Source organism: Arvicanthis niloticus, chromosome 9 (genome assembly GCF_011762505.2).
Source record: "Arvicanthis niloticus isolate mArvNil1 chromosome 9, mArvNil1.pat.X, whole genome shotgun sequence".
In the NCBI taxonomy this organism is placed as follows: Eukaryota; Metazoa; Chordata; class Mammalia; order Rodentia; family Muridae; genus Arvicanthis; species Arvicanthis niloticus.
The window spans coordinates 27126758-27149971 of NC_047666.1; the positions used below are offsets into that span (position 1 = coordinate 27126758).

At 43.3% G+C, this 23214-nt stretch overlaps 1 long non-coding RNA gene across 1 annotated transcript; it reads right to left on the bottom strand.

Moving 5' to 3' along the window:
• Positions 1-10469: 10469 nt before the first annotated feature.
• LOC143443473 (uncharacterized) lies at positions 10470-23010 on the bottom strand. The gene is made up of 4 exons (XR_013112499.1): positions 22869-23010; positions 17711-17896; positions 17501-17600; positions 10470-14753 (listed from the first exon to the last, which is right to left on the bottom strand). It is a non-coding gene; the product is annotated as an uncharacterized LOC143443473 (long non-coding RNA).
• Between the last annotated feature and the right edge of the window lie 204 nt (positions 23011-23214).

Below are 23214 nucleotides of genomic sequence, written 5' to 3' on the forward strand. Positions count from 1 at the left end.
CAATCTGTATTAGTCAGGGTTCTCTAGAGGGTCAGAGTTAATAGGATGACTCTCTTTCCATATACATACACTAGCATATACATCATATACACATACACCATATACATACATATCATATACATATATATCATATGTACACACACATACGCATATATGTGGGATGTATTAGAGTGTTTTCCAGGCTGTGGTCCAGCTAATCCTATAATGGCTGTCTATGAACAGAAGACCTGTATAGAAGACAAGGAAGGACAGCCTTTTGTTTTCTGGTTTTATTGGCATTAGAGCCTACGTCTTTATGATTTGGCTTATACTGAAGACTAGTTGAGACATCCAGCCTCGTGGACTGAACAATTGCCTCACGAAGGTGTGGCCCAGATTTAGGGTGGGTTTTCTGACCACAAATGGTCCGTATTTAAGGACGATCTTCCTAGCTTAAGTGACCCAATTAGCTAAAAGACCTCACAAGTGTCCAGAGACTTAGGTTTTTTTTTGTTGTTGTTGTTACTTTTAGATGTATTCAAGTTGACAACCAGTAACCCTGCTCCTCCAGTCCTGCCACCCATAGCATGTGTAGCCTCTCTTGGCCTTTCTAGTTCCACTTCAGTCCAAAGCTTTCCTCAGTGATGTTTCATGGTCCTGGTACCTCAAACACCCTGGAGTCCCTATCAAACCTTGAACTTTCCATTCATAGCTTCACACAGTGGCCTCTCAGAAAACCCAATGCAGCTGCATGTTGCCTGGGCCTCAGTGGTTTCCGAGGCTCTCATGGAATCCCCCATGACCCTTTGCATGCCTGTAAAACCAGCCCCAGTAGATGACACAGCCAAGCTCTGCTGTCAGTTCCTGATGCAGTGTGGCCGCCTTGTGTAGCTGCTGCAGTGGTGTCTGTGCGTATTAGCAGACAATCCTGCAAAGGCACCTCCCCAGATAGCTGGTAGTTGTTTCCGAACAGGGACTCTCTGATGGCCTTTTCAGTTCAGGCTTTCCTCTTACAAGTGAATTAACATCTTCCCAAATTTGAGGCCTTGAAGGGTGGGGTCTTGTCCTTGGGGCAATTCCTATTATCCAAGCATAAAGTACAGAACTATACTAATCTCTTTAACAATTGCAGATACCTTAACTGTACCTCCTTGTCTGTAATCTCCTCTCTCTCTGTCTCTTTCTCTCTTTCTCTCTCTCTCTCTCTCTCTCTCTCTCTCTCTTTCTCTCTCTCTCTCTCTCACACACACACACACACACACACACACACACACACACACTATAGTTCTGAGCAAATTATGTTAGGAGTAACCAGGCCATAGCCCAAATGCCATGTTGTCTTCAAAATTCTGCTGCCAAAGAAGTCAGCTCACTGTTTATGAGTCTAGCCTCGCCCAGCTTCCCAGGGTGTGGAGAAAATGTAATGTGAACGGTCTACAGCCCTCTTCCCCAGAGTCTCCACTGAAACCTCACAACCCAGCCCTCCACTGTTCACATTTCTGTTAGTAAGCTGGGCTTCCGAACTCCCCCAGGATAACCAAGAAAACTATTTACATCTTTCTAAAGCTTCTCTAGCTCCCAGGTCCAAAGGCTCCCATATTCTTCTTACAAGCCATTTCAAACGGTCCACAAAGCACAAGATCCAGTAGCAATACTTCTTAGTGCCAGTTTTCAACCCAAGTGCCCATGGCTGGAAGAATGAAGAACAAAATGTGGTGTAGACTGATACACAGAGAGACGCACAATGGAATAGTGTTCAGCCTCAAAAAGGGAGGGAAGTCTGCCATGCGCTTAGCATGGATGTAAGCTCATATCCGTTTGCATGTTATACTAAGTAAAATAAGCCAGACCTCAAAAGATAAACACTGTAGGATTCCACTGACATGAGCTACCAAGAGTCAAACTCACAGAGGGAGAAGTAGAAGGGTAGAGACGGAAACCTGGAAAAGTGGGGAGTCAGGGTACATAATGGCTGGAAATTAAATACCTGCCCTCCCCCAAAAAATATGGAAAAAGCTTGCCAGCAGTCTGTGTTGTTATGAAAACGATGTATGGTCTTTAAGGTGTGGCCTGCTTATAGGAAGGTAGGTTACTGGGGGTGTGCTTGAGGTAGATTTGGGGACCCCACCCCTCTTCCCTCTCTTTGTTTCCTGTCATGCATGAGCAGTTCTGCACAACCAAATGAATGTTCCTTGCCATCATATTCTCCCCTGACCACACACCCAAAACCAGAGGAGTCAGCTGATCTCTGGCTGAAGCTTGTGAAATTGTGAGCCATGACAAAATTTTCCTTTTTAAAGTTAATTTTCTCAGCTATTTGTCACAGTGACAGAAAGCTGACTAACATGGGGTGTTATTGCTTAATGGGTCCAGAATTTTAACTTCACAAAAAGAATTGAATTCTGAGGATGAGTGAGACTTGATTTATGGCGGGTCAGCCTAAACGAAGGTAACAGTGAATGCATGCTTCCCACTATTTGAGGTTTTGGGTTTGTGGTTGTGTTTGTTTTGTTTGTTGTTTTTCAAGACAGGGTTTCTCTGTGTAGCCCTGGTTGTCCTGGAACTAGCTCTATAGACCAGGCTGGCCTAGAACTCACAGTGATCCACCGCGTCTGCTTCCCGAGTGCTGGGATCAAAAATGTGTGCCACCAGACCTGGGCTCTGTCATTCTCTTTTTCTTTTCTTTTCATATTTTCACATTTTAAATATTCATTTATTTATTTTATTTTATGTGTGTGCCTGAGCGTGTATGTGTGTGTGTGTGTGTATATGTGTGTATGTATACTGTGTGCATACAGGTACTTATAGAGGCCAAAAGATTTAATAGGTAGATATAAACCACCTAATGGTTGTTGAGAATTGAACTCAGGTCCTCTGCTGCAGCAGCCAGTGCTCTCAACTGCTGAAACTCTCTCCAGCCCCAAATGACTCTCTTTTTTCTTTCTCTCTTTTTGTTTTGGTGTGTGTGTGTGTGTGTGTGTGTGTGTGTGTGTGTGTGTGTGTTTCTTTGTTTGTTTGTTTTTGACACAGTGTCTCCACTTACTATGTGGTCTTTCCTTAATGCCTGGCCTGGAACTCCATTTGTAGATCAGGGTGGTTTCAAACTCACAGAGATTCCATCTGCCTCTGCCTCCTGGGTGCTGGGATTAAAGATGTGTGTCACCATGTCCTGCAATTTTTCAAATGTTTTAAATAGGGAGAGGAGGGAATGAATTACTGACATGTTTTCACACGAGTGAGTCTTGAAAACATGGCTGTGTAAAATCCTTTGGTCACTAAGCCTCACAAACACTGGATCCTTCCACATGTGTGAGGAAGAGCGAAGTCAGGCAGGAAGTCGAATGCTGAAGAGAGAGTGGATGTTACTTAATGTCAAGTTAGACCTTCTGTTTGATAGGATGAAAAGGTCCTCGAAATGAATAGTGACGATGGTGACACATTGTCAATGTATTTAATGCACCATACTGAGCACTGTAAGACAAAAAACTGTAGACCCATTCAGACCTCATTATTAGCAAGTCTGGTCTAATGCTGGCCCACGATTGGCCTCTCCTGTCTGCCCCGCCCAGCCCAGCCCAGCCCCGCCCCGCCCCCCCCCCCCCCCCCCATCTGTTTGCCCTTCTCCTCACCATAGCTAGCTCCGGGGCCTGGCCTGAGTTCCTCCTGTCTGGCAAATGTACTAAATCAGCTCCTTTTCTGCTTTCATCGGATTTGCGCTCAGCACACCCTCGTCCACAGTTGGCTCAGAGCTCATCCTGCCTCCTGTGCCAATTACCTCTAGAGAAAGCAAGCCAGCTATGCTTGAGTGCCTCCCACAGCCCACTCAGCAGGTTCTTTGATTCCATGAGCCTTGCTGAAGGGAGTGTGTAAGGAGATGCAGACAGACACCGGACAAGCCCTGGCCCAGTGACATAAAGAATGGTGACACTTTTTAATATCCCAAAGTCTTCATGGGACTCTTTTGGAAGGTGTTCCTACATTTATTTGGAAGAATAAACAGAAAATAGCAAACAAGAATTTTTTTTTAAAGGGAAGTACAACGGAAAGAAATCTGTGATGTTAATATCAGAATATTGTTGATGTTTAAGCAAGGAGCGGGAGGGGGGTCGACTAGGGCCCTCGGCTGCTGAGTCCAGCACATACCTGTGTGTGAAGGGTGAAGTCACAGTGCAGGCAACCTTGTGGCATAACTTTTTTTTTTTTTCATAAACAGCGAAGGGGAAAGGGAAGTGGCAGAGAGAGTAGTCCTCACATGGATTCTACATCCATGAGTTCAGCCAGCCTGTGGTGGAAAGAGGTTCTCACTTTTGACCCGTTGTGACAGTGAGCTCATAATAAAGACCCTTGTGCGTCTGCATCAAAAAAAATTGGCTCCTCAGTGGTCTTTGGGGTCCCTGCAACTTGGGCATAACAAGACCACTGGCCACGTTTAGTCTACTACTTTGTTTTCCTGCTCTGGACTCTTCAGATGTCTCTAGCTGTTTTCTCTCCTTCATCTACTGTAACCATGACCCTTCTCTTCAACACACCTTGGAACAGTCTTATCCTCATTCACGCACTGATGGCGTGGGCAAACACCTGATTTCCAAAGAAGCTGTGCTTACAGGTCCGCGCTGCGGATTTCCACAGATCTTCTGGGGAGTGCGATGCAGCCTGGAACAAGTGATACACGTGTGCAAAGACAAGGCTGTGAAGTGAGCCTGCAGCTGTCAGACCCAGGATAGAAAGGCAGTGGCTGGATTGCAGAGTGGAGGGATGGGGGCGGGGAGCTCTACGCAGCCTTTGTGGTAGAGGCCACGCCCCATTCCCGGATGGTAGCCACTGAGGTGAGATCTTGGGTTTATCCAGTTGTGCACATTTCTGAATATCTAGTGTATCTCAATAAAAAGGATACGACGCTCAAAGTAGTGATTGGCATGGGAAGCAGTTGAGATACAACACTAATTGGAAAACATCAAGGTTATAAAAGCATATTGCAATTGATTCATTTTGGAGGGAAAATACAGCCGGCATTCACAGCAGGAAATGTCTGGAGGGCAGACGCTGCTGACACTCACTCAGGTCAAGGGAGAGAAACTACAAATGTTTTCAGTTATCTACATTCTCGGATGTTTGGGTGGACTCTCGTTCTTTGTGTGGTGACTTAAATGTCATAAACGAGTAAAGTAATAAAAAGACAATAAGCAGCTGGCGGTGGTGGCCAGAGTGAGTTCTGGGACGACCAGAGCTACAAAGAGAGATCCCAGTCTCAACACACACACACACACACACACACATGCTTAAAACCACTTAAGGGATCATGATGTGTGTGCGAGAATATGTGTGTGCATGTCATGAGCTCTTTCGGGGTTGCATATCAGATAGTTACATTATGATTACAGTTGTGAAGCAGTAATGGAATAATTTATGACTTGGGGGGGTCACCAACAATATGAGGCACTGTATTAAAGAGTCACTGCATTAGGCAGGTTGGGAACCACTGGTTTATCAAACACACAAGAACATGAACTAAAGTGAAGACTGGATTAGTAGCTTAATTTAAGAATCGGATAAGCAGTCTAATCTGGAGCCATCTTGAACTTCCTTGGATTCTTCAGTCTGTAGCACAGGCTTTGCGATACAGGCCACCCAGGCTGTTCAATGCATTCCACACAGCCTTCCCCATCTCCTGGTTTTTGGTCTGCCTGCCAGTAGCCAAACATCCAGGGGCATCAAGCCAGGAAGATGACATCATTCAAAGTGCTTGGGAGTGTCAGAACTCCCTGAGAACCAACACAAGTCTAGAGAAATGCACAGGAGAAGATGAATTCAAAGGACACTCAGGGGGCTTCTTAAAGTGTGCAATTCATCTTTTACACAGCTACCAAGTCAGTTACAAAACTGGCTTCTGTGTATGCAATTTTCAAATTGCATGAGTGAGTGAGTGAGTGGTGTGTATGTGTGTGTGTGTGTGTGTGTGTGTGTGTGCGCGCATGTGCACACACAAGTTTTGAGAGATGGGTAGAGATATAAATCAAAAAGCCCCAGAAACACATTTTAAAAGACTTCTTGATGGATTTTTAATTCTAGGATAAGATAAAACAGAAGTATTTTTATTAATTACCTAAAGCCAGTGAAGTGCCACATATTTGACCCATTGAAATGCCTTTCAGTGTTAATTAACCAGTAATTAAAGCATAGTAGGAAAATGAAATGGGTAGAAATATCAACACAAAAGCATTAACCCTGCCTACAACGCAGGTAAAAGCAGTTCTGTTCATTATAGAATGTTTGAAGAGAACCCAAGTGCTAAAACAGGCCACGCTGAAGTGTGCACATGCCTGACTCCTGGGCCTCTTCTCCATCGTCCTTCTTACTGATGACATCGCCTGTCCATGCTCAGGTGAGCCCAGAGCTCCTGCTCACAGAGATCCACCTGCCTCTGCTTTCCAAGTGCTGATTAAAGGTGAGCATCACCACGCCTGGCAATTAATTCATTTAAATGTTTTATGTATATGGGTTTTATCTTCAGACTTGTTAACGCACTGTGTGCATTTGGTGTCTAATTAGGCCAGAAGAGAGCACTGAGTCCCCGGAACATGGCATAAGCCATCACAATATGGATGCTGGTAACTGAACCCCAGTCCTCTGCAAGAGCAGCAAGGCAAGTGTTCTTAATGTTGGTCCATTTCTCCAGTCCTCACTGTGCTTACTGAGTGTATTGGTCAGGAGGAGCTGGACTTTGACATACAGTCCATCCTCACAAAAGCCAGTCTCCTTCAGACCCTGACAGTTTCCACAGTTCCTATTCTACTTTACTTCCTCAGATTTCCACTGGCATTGTTCAAGTTCATTTGCAGCTACAAGAGTTTAAGCAGGTTTTTAGTGCTTTTCAAAGACTTATTGGGTGTGGCAGCCCACCCCGATAGCAAGCTTCAAGTGCTCCACGCTCGACGACATCTTCATGTGAGTTATTTGTCCAATCTTTTTTTTTTTTTTTTAAGTAATTCAGTTATTTCATTTTATGTGCTTGGGTGTTTTGCCTGCATGTATGTCTGTGTAAGTGTGTCAGATTCCCCCATACTGGAGTTGGAGACAGTTGTGAGCTGTCAAGTTGGTGCTGGGAATTGAACTGGGATCCTCTGGAGGAACAGCCAGTGCTCTTAACCGCTGATCATCAAAGTGCTAAATCACCACTCTAGCCCCGTTTGTCCAGTCTTGATAAGTTCTGTAGCTTCAAGATTTCCTGCTTAGGGAACAGGAGCCATTTTGCCTCAGGTGTCTGGTGCTGTACCCATCCTGGAGTCTGGCGGGGGAGGGGGGGGGACTTGCCGTCAGTGGGGCTGGACTGCAGGTCTGTGGCAGGTCGTTTACGTCCAACCATTTACTGTATGCTCACTATAGTCACCTCCAAGTCGGCATCAAGTAGCCAAAGGAGTCATTCCTACCACCGCAGTGGTGGAGACCTAGGCTGGCTTCACTGTGTAATAACAGTCACCTCCTGTCCAGATGTCTCAGTAACTGGAGGTCCCCCTCTGGCACCTCTGCTCCCCAAGAAGGCTCACTCCCTCCATCACCGTGGGTCCTCTGTGGAGTCACTGTGGAGCTGATGTGGAGGAACAGCATGGATGGCCATCGGTCTCAGTCCTCTTTTCTGGCTTTTCAGATTTCTGTCAGTTTTACCTCAGCCTGAGGTGTTTGCACATTTTTGGAGGCCCTGTTGACCTCTTTCCAGTATCTCAGAAGAGACGTGAAGAGCCTTGGCCATTGGCTGCACTGCTTTCTAAAGTATGTGGGTCACTTTTTAATTTAAATTTTTTCACACATTATATCTTGATCATATTCTTTCACCTCCCCCAAATCCTCCCAGGTCTTTCCCAGCTCCCTCCCCATCCAACTTCATGCTTTTCTCTCTCTAAAAATAATCTCCAAACAAAAATACAGACATAAACATAATCCAATAAGACAAAATATACCAAACAAAACACACAGACACACACACAGACACAGACACACACACACACACACACACAGACACACACAGACAGACACACACACAGACACAGACACACAGACACACACACACACACAGACACACACATAGACACACACATAGAGACACATAAACATACCCACAGACACACAGACACACACACAGACACACACACACAGACACACACACACAAACTATGAAGTGTGTTTGTGTTGGGCAACTACTCCTGAACACAGAGCCTGCCCTGAGGTGGCTGGTTTTCCCAGTGACACTCCACAGAAGAAAATCAATTTTCCCTTTCCCAACACATATCGACTGCAAATACCTTCTTAGTTTGAGATGAAACCCTGTGTCCATGTCCCCTCCTCAGTGCTGGGGTTTTATCTATTAGAGCCTGTGTGGTCCTGAGCATGCTGTCACAGTCTCTGTGAGTTCACACGAGTATCAGCCCTGCTGTACCTGGAAGACGCTGTTTCCTCGGAGTTCTCCACCACCTCTCGCCCCAACCTTTCTGCCCCCTCCTCCATGTAGATCTCTGTGCCTAGAGGGGGAAGACTTTGGTAAAGGCATCCCATCTGCAGTCTTTCACTTTCTGCACATTATCCAGTTGTGGGTCTGTGTTGATTACCTTCTACTGTCAGATGCTTCTCTGATGCGGGTCTAGTGATGCCCTAATCCGTGGGCTAGAAACACGTCATTAGGAGTCATTTTATTGGCCACTTTAGCAGTGTCGGGTATGGGTTCCATCATGGAGTGGGGTTTAAATCCAATCAATCAGTGGTTAGTTACTTCTTTAATATTGTGCCACCATTGCGCCAGTCTTACAGGCAATTCTCTCTCCTTCTCCATGTTGTGGTGATCTCCCCGAGCCTTAACATTTTTTGTTGTTGCTACTTCATAACTGTGATTTTTCTACTGTAACAAATCAGAATGTAAATATCCATGTTTTCTGATGGTTGTAGGTGACCACTGAGAAAGAGACATTCGACCATTGAGAGCACTGGTTTAGGCAGTCATAGGGTTTGTAGCTGGGTGGAACTGGTGATTACTGCTCTCCTCTAGTCGTTTGCAAAGCACCTTCTAGTAATGTGAATACAAGTCAATAGAAATAATACGTCTAGCTGGGCACCAGCTCAGTTTCTCCAAGTTCAATGACTTACGTAGGTTGTATCTTCAGCAAAAGGGACTTACTATCAGGTTACAGACAGTAATCAATACCCTTGACAATAGCCTATTTGGGGGAACTCTATGAGACCTCCACTTTAGCCAATAACTCAACAAGATGTAACCAGTTCCTGGCGCTGTAAGGTTTACTTGGTGGCATAAGATGTGTAGACTGAAGCACTGCCAGCCACCATTCTATAGGGACTCTATTTAAATTCCTTTCCTATATTTATATGTTTTAGGAAGCTCCTATGGTACTAGGTCTCCATGTGGCTTTTCAAAGGCCTTTAGGATTAGATTGCTCCCACTGTCCCACATCTATGTCCTCTCATTCCCCTCCCCCACTTAACTCCCCGATTATAATCTCCTCCTTACCTCTTTATAATACCATATTCTAATTCACCTTCTTTGGACGATCCCCCCTCTCCCCACCCCCATCCTCTACTAGCTACCTAACATCAATGGTTATTTTGAATTGAAACTCAAAATCCTAAAGCTTAAAACATGCACTATTTGTCTTTTGGAGTTTAGGTAACCACACTCGGGATGATTGTTTCTGATCCGTCCATTTACCTGCAAACCTAACTTTTCTTAACAGCTGAGTAATATCCCATTGTGTAAATGTACCCCTTTTTCATCATTCATTCATCGGTTGAAGGATATCTGGGCTGCTTCTCAATTCTGGCTATAACTAGAGCAGTAATGAAATCATGGATGAGCAAGTATCTCTGCAGAACCTCAGGTGTGTGGCTAAGAGCTATATACTAGATCTTGGGGTAGATTAAGTTTCAGGTTTTTGAGAAACCTCCTCACTAATTCCCATAGTGGCTGTACCAGCTTGCACTTCTACTGGCAATGAATAAGCGTTCAATTGTTTCTCCTTTCTCATATCATTGCCAGGATGTTATGTCATTTGTTTTATTGATCTTGGTCATTCTGACCAGAGTAAGATGAAATCTCAAAATAGTTTTAACTTGCGTTTCTCTGATAGCTAAGGATGTTGGACATTTTAAAAAAGTGTTTGTGAGTGTGTGTGTGTGTGTGGGGGGTGCATGTGTGTTCAACATTATCATCTGTAAATTAAGATACTTGGGCTTATTCCTTTCTTATTTGCAGTTATCTTATTGCTTTAGCTATGATAATTAACTTGAGCTGAAATAGAAACAACAACAAAAGAAAACAGTACAAAAAAAATCAATAAAATGAAGAGTTAGTACTTTGAGAAAATAGAAGTATTGACAAGCCTTTAGCCTAGTTACCCAAAGACAGAGAAAGAGGATCCATCAAGACAATTAGAAATGAAAAGGGAGGCATTACAACAGACACCAAGAAAATTCAGAGCATCACAAGGACATGATTTTAAAAACCTGTATTCTACCAAACTGGAAAACCAGAAAGAAAGTGATAAATTTATTGTGAGATACATATATATGTATATATATATATATACCCTACCAAGTTAAATCAAGATGAACTAAACAATTTAGAAATAAAAACAGTCATTTAAAAAATCTTGTAACTATGCCATGCATAGTTGTGCATTCCTTTAATCCCAGAACTCAGAAGGCTGAGGCAGAGGAATCTCTGAGTTTGAGGCCAGCTTGATCTACAAAATGACAGCCAGGGCTACAAAAGCCCATGACAGATGAATTTAGTGCAAAAGTCTACCAGATCTTCAAGGAAGAATTGACACCAACCAACACTCCTCAAATTATTCTTCAAAATAGGAACTGAAGGAACATTTCCTAATTCTTTTTATGAAGCCACTACTACTCTGATAGCAAAACCACACAAAGACCCAACACAAAAAGATAGCTACAGACCAATATCCTTTATGAGCATAGGTGTAAAAAGTCTCAATAAAATACTTGCAAACAAAATTCAAGAGCACATAAAAAAGATTATCCACCCTGACTGAACTGGCTTCATTCCAGAGATGTAAATCAATGAATGTGATCTACCCCATAACCAGACTGGAAGACAAAAATCACATGGTCATATAAGCAGAGGTATAAAATCCAACATCCCTTCATAAAGGTCCTGGAGAGACTACAGATGTAAGAGACATACCTCAACAAAATATAGGCAATATACAGCACATTTCCACTAAAATCAGGAACAAGACAAGAACGTCCTCTCCCGCCATACCTGTTCAATGTGTGGTTTTTGATTTCTTGATTGCCTGGTTCTGGCTGGCTTTTGGCCTCTAGATATGCTACATTTTTCGATTTGACAATATTTTGCTGACTCTTTTTCCTCTTATCTTTTATCGCCTCGTTAATGAAAAGTTGCACTTAAACTACCTGTCCCTGACACTACCAATTGCCTAGCCCCTCCATTCTTGCTTAACACACCCTCTGCTTCATTACAAAAGAATACATCTCTGAGACTCACAGTTACCCCAAAAACACTAGTCTTAATTCAGCGAGTCAGAAGTGCTCTCAAATGAGATAGCAAGTGACCTTCAGCTTATGACCTATGTGGGTAATGGTGTGACTCTGGATTTTGTTCAGAGTCAGTGACAGGAAACAAGACACACATACTAATTATAAAATTCTTTGGGTCTGCTTTTGATTTTCATGTGCCTGATGTGGGAAAAAAAAAAAAGCAGGAAACAAGCAGAAGATAGATCTGGCTCTGGCTGGCCCACTCAATATGCACATGGCCTTGAAAATTTTATTTCAACTTTCTGGATCTCTGATTTCCCCCTCACACAAAGATACATGTGTGTCCCTCCATGGGCCAGGTGCTGGGTAGATCTCAGGTGAGGAATGTGGCCCAGCCTCTGTTGGCAGAGAAAAGGAACAAAAGTCAAGGAAGAAAAAACGAACAAAGCACGAGGGACAGAGAGGAGAGGAAGTGAGGATGAGAGAAGAAAATGCATTCACAAAATTAAATAAAGCAGGTGTTTCTCAGACAGTTCCTTGAGTCATACGCCAGCTGAAGGTGCTGCATGGCCAGACTTCGTTGGTCTCCATTGTCCTCTTGTGCAGTGCACTGTCATTGTCCTCTTGTGTAGTGCACTGTCATTGTCCTCTTGTGTAGTGCACTGTCATTGTCCTCTTGTGCAGTGCACTGTCATTGTCCTCTTGTGTAGTGCACTGTCATTGTCCTCTTGTGCAGTGCACTGTCATTGTCCTCTTGTGTAGTGCACTGTCATTGTCCTCTTGTGTAGTGCACTGTCATTGTCCTCTTGTGCAGTGCACTGTCATTGTCCTCTTGTGCAGTGCACTGTCATTGTCCTCTTGTGTAGTGCACTGTCATTGTCCTCTTGTGCAGTGCACTGTCATTGTCCTCTTGTGCAGTGCACTGTCATTGTCCTCTTGTGTAGTGCACTGTCATTGTCCTCTTGTGTAGTACACTGTCAATGTCCTCTTGTGCAGTGCACTGTCATTGTCCTCTTGTGTAGTGAACTGTCATTGTCCTCTTGTGCAGTGCACTGTCATTGTCCTCTTGTGTAGTGCACTGTCAATGTCCTCTTGTGCAGTGCACTGTCATTGTCCTCTTGTGTAGTGCACTGCCAATGTCCTCTTGTGCAGTGCACTGTCATTGTCCTCTTGTGTAGTACACTGTCAATGTCCTCTTGTGCAGTGCACTGTCATTGTCCTCTTGTGCAGTGCACTGCCAATGTCCTCTTGTGCAGTGCACTGTCATTGTCCTCTTGTGCAGTGCACTGTCGTTGTCCTCTGTAGTGCACTGTCATTGTCCTCTTGTGTAGTGCACTGTCAATGTCCTCTTGTGCAGTGCACTGTCATTGTCCTCTTGTGCAGTGCACTGTCAATGTCCTCTTGTACAGTGCACTGTCAATGTCCTCTTGTGCAGTGCACTGTCAATGTCCTCTTGTACAGTGCACTGTCAATGTCCTCTTGTGCAGTGCACTGTCATTGTCCTCTTGTGTAGTACACTGTCAATGTCCTCTTGTGCAGTGCACTGTCATTGTCCTCTTGTGCAGTGCACTGCCAATGTCCTCTTGTGCAGTGCACTGTCATTGTCCTCTTGTGCAGTGCACTGTCGTTGTCCTCTGTAGTGCACTGTCATTGTCCTCTTGTGTAGTGCACTGTCAATGTCCTCTTGTGCAGTGCACTGTCATTGTCCTCTTGTGCAGTGCACTGTCAATGTCCTCTTGTACAGTGCACTGTCATTGTCCTCTTGTGCAGTGCACTGTCAATGTCCTCTTGTACAGTGCACTGTCAATGTCCTCTTGTGTAGTGCACTGTCAATGTCCTCTTGTGCAGTGCACTGTCAATGTCCTCTTGTGCAGTGCACTGTCATTGTCCTCTTGTGTAGTGCACTGTCATTGTCCTCTTGTGCAGTACACTGTCAATGTCCTCTTGTGCAGTACATGGTCCTCACTCTTTCTGCCCTGCCTCTGGTCTTTCCTTTCCTCCTGGATCATGTCAACCCCATGTCCCAGTAAGTCTTGGTAGTTGTTGCCCCCTGTGCTTGGAACAGGTCTTGTGTCTCCATACGGCCTGGCCTTCCCTTCCCTTCCCTTCCCTTCATCTACACTTTTGTTCAAGTGTCTCCTCATAAATGACATCTTTGTCCAACACAGTTCTGGCTCCTGATGCCTACCTTTATTCTCTTACCTTTTCCTTTCTCAGCTTTTACTTTCTCCTGAAGTTATACGTTTTTTCCTTCATTCACTCTCAGTGTTATGAATGCAAATACCATGGCAAAGATTCTGTCTTAAAAGCTTCTACATGCATAGTTGCTAAGACCAGGCCTGAAACAGGAGGACAGCTAATTCTTTAGCCTTAAACTGCATTCTCCAAGACTTGGGGATTCTCAACACAAAGCAGCTTTTCTTACTATATACCATTTCTGCTCTGCTAGTTCTTGGTGTAGGAGGCAGCCTTGAGCAAAATATGAATCTTGGTCAACCTTCTTGTGTCCCCTTCTACTAGCTAAGCTTCCAAACTGCCAATGCAGGAATAGACCTTCGGGTCTGCCACAGGAAGCTGAGAATCTAGGTTGTTGCATATTGAAGTCTTTGAAATTGTCTAGAGAAATCAAAGAATTAGAAACAAACTTCTGCCTCACCTAGGTAGGAGAGCAAAACATTCTAGAACCAGAGGTTCACACTCAAATGCCTGCCTGGAAGGTCACACGGAAGTATGTGAAGCTGTAAGGAACAGATGCAGATTGACTCAGGACATCTCTCCCTTTCAAGTCTTCCAGCAAAATGTGGGCCTTTGTGCTGGTTTCTTGTCAAGCCAGCCGTCAGTAGCCTTCAAGATGCTTCAAGTAACTGAGGGGAGCTGGTGACCATCCTCAGGGACGGTAAGATATCTCCAAGTCCATGAAGCTAGGAGACAAACCACACTACAAAGGCATCAGCATGCGAGCAACCAACACAAGTTATTTAAAAGAGTTGCACCCAACACAGCACGACACGTGACCACTCAACACAGCACGACACGTGACCACTCAACACGGCACTACACGTGACCCTTTGGTGGTGGTGGGATCCGGGAAGTGGGTCTCATCTCAGAGGTGTTAGGCAAGTGCTCCACGGAATGAGATACAGCTTGGACACGTGACTTTAAATGACATCAGATGGCTAAACTGCTCTAGTTCACCTTTCGTTGATCTGGGCAGTCAACTGAAGCAATCATTTCTGTTGTGTTTGCTCCATCTATAAAACAAATTTTTCTTAGAAGCATTTTATATTGTACTATCAAATGACTCGAACTGGATGTCAGTCATGCTGATTCCAACGAAGAATCAACTTTGGTTTTGGTCACTCTGTGTCATAGTAAGGTTGATTTTAACAAAGCAATGCATTTGATGTTATTGTAACTGTTATTAAAAAAATAAGTAAAACGTTCAAAACTGAAGATAGTTACTTGCTTCTGTTTTCAGTCAGATTTTAGAAATGTTTATGCCTTTGACTATTTTTTAACTAATGTACAAGTAAATTAAAATTTTAAGTTTTTCTAAATTTTAGCTTCTCTTTGAGCATAAGCAATTTAAATTTTCAGTAAATGCACTTAATTACAAGAAAAAATTACTTAAATTTTGTAGCTTTAAAAGAATTGAAGCAAAGGCCTTAAACAGAAACACTCATTTACCTACAGGAGTGGGGGTAGGGAGCTAAAAGAACTGAAAAAAAAAATTAAACAACACAGTTTTAACTCTGATGGTTCTTCAAAATAGCTGATTGTAAAAAGAATCTTTTTCTAAACTGTGGCAAAATCGCCACCACACAGCATGAACTTCCATTTTCACCATCTTTGAGTGTACTGCTTGGTGATGGGAATCTCTTCTGTGTTGTTCGGTAACTGAGCTCCAGACTCTGTCCTCTTAAAACGGAAACCCTATACCCATTATTAACTGATTTCCACCCACACATGGCCTCTGACAACCACCGTTCTATCTATCTCTCCATCTCTGTGAATTTGATTTCTCCAGCTCCTTCTTTGTGACTGGATTATTTTACCCAGCACAATGTCCTCAAGTTTCACATGACATAGCCCGTGTCAAAGCTTCCCTTTTGTTTATGCTGAAGGAGACACCCCTGAATGTGTGAATCCCGATGTCTTTCCACACGTCTGTTGAAGGACACATGTGTCGCCTCTACCTTTTGGCGGTTTTGAGGAATGCTTCTATATACATGAATGTGAGATATTCTGTTCGGTTCTTCTGGCTGTGTATCAAGTGATTGATATGTGGAATCCTAAATTGTTCAGCCTGGCAACCACGCCCCCTTTGCACCTATCAATGGCCAAATGATTCCTTATCTAGGGTTGGGACTCCATGCTCACCTTTACTCTCCATTTTGTCAGGCTTGCTTTTGCCTGGGTCTTGTATGCACTGTCTCAATCACTGAGCTCCTATGTGCAGCTGCCTTGACAAGCAAGGGTATTATATTAACCCTTCCCATCGTTTCATTGCAATGGCCCTTCTTTAAAATCCACCCGAACCCCTTTACTAGTTCCTGGTCTTTATGGATATTCCAAATGGAACACACGTATCTGAAGAGTCAGAGCTGGCACACACCAACGAGAGAAAGCATATGAGTGTGTTCATCTGTCTGGCTTATCTCACTCAGGTTGACTGTTTCCAGCCTGAGGCATTTGCCTGAAAATTTCATAATTTCATTTTTTTGATGATGCAAATAAACATTATTTTATATGTTTTCATTTTAATGATTTTAGTGAGTATAAATATATTAAATTTATTTTATTAACAATGTAGTTAAAACTGTAGATAAAACTAAACAATGGAAGCTAATTTGGGATGGCTGTGAAGTCACAGATTCGAAGTATTTATTTATTTGACAAGTATCTAATGATATGTGAGAGGCCAGGAATATAGGTTAAAGAACATGCATTTAACCTTGAATACTCAGAGGGCAGGATTTGGTAAGGAAAAGCTGACAGGTATTCAAAATATCCCCTGATATGTAGTAAACACCTAGACTCTGGATGGAATCTATAATGTTAGACAGAGGAGAGAACTCAAAAATGGCCTACATGGGTCAGTGGGAGCCATGATCGAATGCTAACACAAGCTGCATGGCTGAAACCTCTTTCATCAGATAGAGCAAAGTGAACCTTCTTTCAGTGTAAGCAACTTTTAATGAAAAGCTGTGAGTATTGGTCACACCTGAATTCAAAGCAAAAATGAACATCATCTTCGCCAGGATGAAGTCATTTCCAGAAGGCTTTGGCAATGGACCGTGAGCTTATTCAACACCTCCACAAGAACTTATCCTGGATCCTGGTGCAGTGTTCATCCACAAGAACTTACCCTGGATCCTGGTGCAGTGTTCATCCACAACTGCCCTACTGTTGGTATACACTAGCCTCAAGCACATGGCACTATAAATATAGAATTGGCATACAGAGACACATTATTTTCTCTTTCTGGTTTTCATTCTAGAAGTACTTGCCAGACACTTGCAGGTGGAACTCTGGTCCAGGCAGGACTCAGATGAAGAACCACTTCAATAACGAGAGGGTCCATCAGAAAGGCAAAAGGATGAACAATCAGACAATTAGGTTAGGGTAAAGTACAATTCCATCTCTCCAGCAGCATCAGGAAATCCAAATACACTTTATATTAAACATGTTACCATACAACATTAAGACCTATTTCAGAGAGAATGAAAACTTGGTGTTTGATAAATTTGGGCTAGATAACCAGTCTCCCATTTGAGTTGTATTTTAGTCTCTCCTTCACATAACCTTATCAACTTAAATTATTATACACTAGAGTGGTAATCTAGTTTTAGTTACTGCTCAATAGTGCACACATAAACACAATCTTTGTTTCATACACCTCAGTCGGGGTTAGCAAGTGTCCTGACAGTTCAGTGGTTTCTTCGACTTACACAGTGTTCAATCTCTAGATGAGAGGTGACATTAATATAGAACTTACCACATGGCACTTGGCACGTGAAGTGGAGCAGTTTATTTAAACCCAAGGAAGTCCTGAGAAAACACCACTGCGGGCTGTTCCCTTTAGAAAATGCTTTAAGCTGTAATGGAGAAAGAGTTTATATGCTGACTATAAAGTAACAGGAAGATTGGCACTGGGTAACCTGCACTCCCAAAACATGTAAAACAAACAAACAAACATCCATATTACCCAAAATGCCACTTCAAGGAAAAGGACTTCATGTCTTTTCGAGTAGAGTAGAGAAATCAATTGGAGTTCCTCCCACTGAATGAGGAGGATTGGGGTGAGCATGCAGAAGTCTGGGCTGCCTGGCTTTCTTCTCTGCTTGCACATTCTTTCCTTGCCAGTTTTCTCTCCCCTTCCAATCTTCTCATTCTGAGAACAGATTTAAAACCAAACAAAAGTAACAGTTTGTAGTTCAAGCTATACCATGCTGAGCCCATAATGCGTGGGAGCATGCCTGTTAACCTTGGTTTAAAAGCATAATTATCCCTTATGTTGAACAAGAGGGCAAAATTAATAAATTCTCTTTAACAGAGAAAAGACACACTTGCAGATTCTCCTTGTCAGAATGAAAGAGGACTGTTATTCTGTAGCTGTGCTTGCTACATTGTAATTACTTTCTCAGCAGTATATTAATTAGTCACCTTCAGTAGTCTTGAACTCTTTGGTGCTAGGTAATGAGATTAACAAACAATCTCTATCAGCCCTCTGGAAGCTCCCACCGGTATCAAGTATTCTAATCTGTATTGCCTGTATATGGACATCAAAAGCTGCCCAGGTGTCAGGAGCTAAGCCAAAACCCTGGCCAGCATTTCACAGTGCCTAGTGCTTACAAGAGGAACATCCACAGAGCAGCATGCCTGTAAGCCATGAGGTGAGGCACTTTCTCTGTGGGAATGATCTGATGCTAGTTAATGCCAGACTGGTTGCAACTTCCAAGGGACAAACAGTCTGGGATTTACAAGACACTAAGCAAAAATGATACAGCATCCCTTGAGAAAACCTGTACTGGGAAAGAGAAAATATCAGCAAGGTCTCTCCTCCGGCAGTTGTACGTTCCTGAAGAGAAGACGAGTTTGCATAGGGTGATTATATTGATTCATAGAAACTATTTTTTATTTCCTTTTTCTTCACATCTGAATAATTCTCTGTTGTGTGAATATTGCGCATGTCTACTATCCACTATCCAAGGCTAGATGGGCATCTGGGCTGTTTCTATTCTAGAGACTGTAAATAGAGGGGAACACTTATTCATTGTTGATCAGAGCGTAACCTAGTTTAGTCACTATGGAAATCAATGTGGAGGCGTCTCAAAAATCTGGAAATAGGTCTACCGCATGATTCCTCTTGGGCACACTCCTGAAGGACTCTCTATCCCACTACAGAGATACCTGTGCATCCACATTGTTAGGGGACTTTAATCTTACTTATATTTGTGTAATTATAGATAGGGGAAATTACCGTTCTCTTTTTTGGGGGAGGGTTTCTTGAAACTTTTTGGTCCCCGCAAGAAGAAACTTGATGGGGCTTCTATTTATAATCAGGTCCAGTGCTGAAACTGGATGATATTGAGGAGATCTATGATTTTTAGTGCATCTACAGTCCTTTGCTGAACATATAGTTGATGCATCTATTGTATAAAAATAGATGATAGAAAGACATCCTGAGTGGAGGCACAGGATAGTGGACTATAAATATAAATACAGAGATGTTTGAGTTGGAATAGCTTCCTATCGATACAAAACTAAATGTATTTGGGACAGCTCTATTTAGCAAAGTTTGCTCTAAGGTCCCTGAATGCTTCTACATCTAGACTAGGTACTTTATCACTAACAACTTTGTGTTCTTCAAAGAAAAATAAAATGATTTCAAGTTGATTTCCCATACATGACAACTAGGAAGATGTCAAAATAAAACCTTTTTTTAAAAAAAAAAATGCATTCTTTAGTAAAACACTCATGTTACAGAATAAAAAACAGATAAGGCTAAGAAACTGACTAATGTACAAGAATCTATACAAAGAATAAAATGACTAATGTTATCTAAAGTCAGAATATGCAATTTTTTATAAATTGCACGTACATATATATTTAAGTTTTCATTTTTATTTTTTAAAAAGTTTAAATACAACAGTTTTACAAAACTGCTGATAAAATGTAACTCGTTTGTTGGTTATTAAATATATATTTTCAAAAACATTACCGACTCTGTATGTTACAAAGCTGCAGGGCTAGGGTAGCCGCACAGGAGTCCTGTGCACACCTGCACTCCAGAACATGTGCTTCCGGAAGTCGTGATTACTTTCCTTGGATTCTGTTCACAGAGGAGGGCTGCCACCCACAGACTGAGTTCACCACTCCCAGGAGAGGAGAGAGATGTCAGAGTAGATCACAACCGGGTACAGGAAATGCCCAGGCAGGCTCTGGAGTAGCCAAGCTAATCTTGATGCGCAGGGGAAACTTTTCTCCCAAGGATTTTCTATAAAGGGATTTAGAAAGGTGTGCTGGAGCGGAGCAGTGGTGCCGCACGCCTTTAATCCCGACACTCGGGAGACAGGGACAGGCGGAGATCTATGAGTTCTAGGCCAGCCTGATCTACAGAGTGAGTTCAAGGACAGCCAGGGTTTCACAGTAAAGCCCTGTCTTGAAATCCAAAAGGGAAAAAAAGAAAGTATGTTGGAATTTAAAACACCACACAGTAAGTGAAAGATGGGTCATATAAATGACTTTGGATATACAAGTAAAAGCTGCAGAGTGGCGTGTTCACCACATCAGGTACCAAGCATATGCTGGAGACATGGAAGGTCGTCTGGCTTCATCCTTGTAAAGCTTGAAGTGGCCTGCAGTCCATGCTTGGCAGGGAGGGGGTGGGGAAATGGCAGTTCAGTTGTCGCACTACCCAGTCCTCCCAGGAGAGGGCGCGGAGAGCACATATGGAAGCGGGGCGGAGAATTGCGGGGAAGAAAGGAAGGAAAAAGGTAAAGAGTTTGTTCAACTCAGTCACCACAAAGAAAACTGTAACCGACTGGGATGATTCAAATAAAACAGCTTGGGAATCATTGAAGAGCAGTGGTTAGCTACAGGTCTCCTTAACTCAACCAGAGCCTAGCATGCCTGGCTTGGAAGAGACCAGCGACTACCCAGCCACACCCCATCCCACTCTGGAGTAGGCCATAGACAGCACAGCTAATCAGATCTCCTGGCTGCCAAGAGTGACGCATACATTATTCTTCCCACATTAAACACCCCATTTATGTCCAGCACTCAAAATTTTTGTTTCTTAGTAAAGGTCAAGAAAAGCAATCAGTGCTTGAATTTGATTAAGCCAACTGTCAGTCACTGCCAGTAACAGAAGCAGGAAGACATTTAACGCAGGAAATCAGCTGCGATTACCATAATGGGGCCTTTGTGTCTCCAATCAGAATTTCCTCTTTCAGAATCATTTATGGCTGAAGGAATGATGCTAAGCGGGCGCCCATATCACCATTTTATGGCAGCTTGCTCTATTCCGTAGCCAGTTCTCCACAACAGTGGGGCCTTAAAGCAAAATCAAAGCACGAGATAAAAACCAGAGCTCACCCACTTTGTAAGTTTAGGCCCGAGGGGGTATAGTCCACGTGAGAGTATTAATTCCATTCCTCTACACATGACTAATTATGGTCGGATTCAGAAGTTAAAAAGAACTTGTGTGAGTTGGAGGGGAGTGGGGGGGGGGGGGCGGGGGCGGAGTGGCGCGCATTAGCCATGACTGCTGCTTATAGAGCTAGTGAGGACGCAGTCATGGTCACGTGACTCCCTTCTTAGCCTATCAGTGCTAGTATTTTTCCCTTGTAACCTTGGGGAGTTCATTTCACGCTAGTCTAACTCGCCAGCTGCAAAACAGGAATAGGCTACGAGGGAGGAGTTGCCCCTGGTGGGTTGACCGTGGCAGTAGACACACGTGGTTTGTGTGCTGTGTCTTCTGCTTGTCTGCTTTCTCTAACTTTACTGAGATGAAATCATTACATATTATAAAATGTAAGTGTTCTTTAACTATGACACGTTGTAGTTTCCCTCGTATTCAGTTGCATGATTCAATACAAATATTCTTCTGTATTTTTTACATTTTTTTAATTTATTAAAAAATAAGTGTGTGTGTGTGTGTGTGTGTGTGTCTGCTCACGTGCATGCCACATGTAGCAGTCAGAGGAGAACTTTTGAGAGTTGACTTTCTCCTACCATGTGGGGCTTAAGAATCAATCTCAAGTTGCCAGGCTTGGCAGGCGGCTCCTTTACCTACTGAGCCATCTCACCGGCCCTCCTACGTAGTTTCTGAAGATACTTTATACATGAGGTCGGTAGAGGGACAGTGCATCGCACTTCTGAATGACGATGCCCCCTGCAGTCTTGCCAGGTACATCTTTAGTCACTATGCTGAAACAGAAATACCTTCTGAGGCTGAGGTCTAGCTGAAAGATACTGAGAGGAAAGTCCAGAGATATGAGCTAACTTTTGATGAATTTCATAAGCCACTTACGGCACGTTTTCAATCACTTTTAATATTTTTTCTGATACACTGATGAGTATAGAGAGGAAATTGACTTTCCACACTACCTCGAATTAGGTAAACATGATGAAACTTTGAAAACAAAAACTAAAAGCTTTGAAACTTTAAAAATTAAATAGCCAAGCATGCACCTGACACCTATGAATGTCTGTGCTCTCCTGCTGTGCTCTTCCACACTGCAGACACAGCTGAACACACCCCAACACCACGCATGCGAGCTATTCGGTATCTCCACTGGAGTTAGTTTTTAACACTGAGTAAGCTGGATGTCTCGCGTGGTTATGATAGAAACGTTTACAGTGTTCCTGGTGTCACAGACAATCTCTCACTTAGCAGATGGACCTGGACTTTGCTGGCTGTGAATAGGCTCAGTACCCAGCACGGGGCTAAGTGTTGGGAGAGAATAAAGACCGCTGTCACCCTCAGAAAAACTAGACCACTGGTGACTCAGGTAGTACAACCAACCATGCTTTCCATGTTGGGTCAGGGCTCTGGACATCAGGAATCCTCACACATATGCAAATGTCCTCAGTGACACTTACCCTTCCCTCTGATGCTCAAGAGTCACATCACAAATTCACTTATAATAACCAGTGGCATGCCTCAAAAGGAGAACCCATCTGAACCTAGCACTTGAAATGCAGAACTTTACACCCACATGTAGTTATCCTACAGAATGATAATTCCTTGGGAAGGGTTACAGTCCGATGTGGCCATCTGCTGGGGATATTTTAGGGAAGGAATGGCCTCCAGCAGCCCCTGCACGCCTTCCTTCCTCACATCTACCCTTTACCCTTACCTTTCCAAGGCCAGGAAGCAACTCCCAGTCTCAGCAGTCCAGGCTCACTGGGAAAAGACAAGCATGGTATCCCGGTAGCAGCTTCTGGGGATTGTGTTGCTAACAGAGCTACAAGGAGTCAGTTAGCAGGACAGCAGGCCCGACTCCCACAACTGACAGGGATCTTGTAGAACAGTACTAATTTATCCGAACCATCCCTCTGAAACTATACCCCTCCCCCAGTTATTTTAAAAAATAAAGATGTTGTAACAAAATACCTTATTAAAGAAGCTTAGGAAAACAGGGCTTGTTTTAGCTCCAGGTTTTAGGATTCCATCTGTCACAGCAGAGGACAAGCTATTGTGAC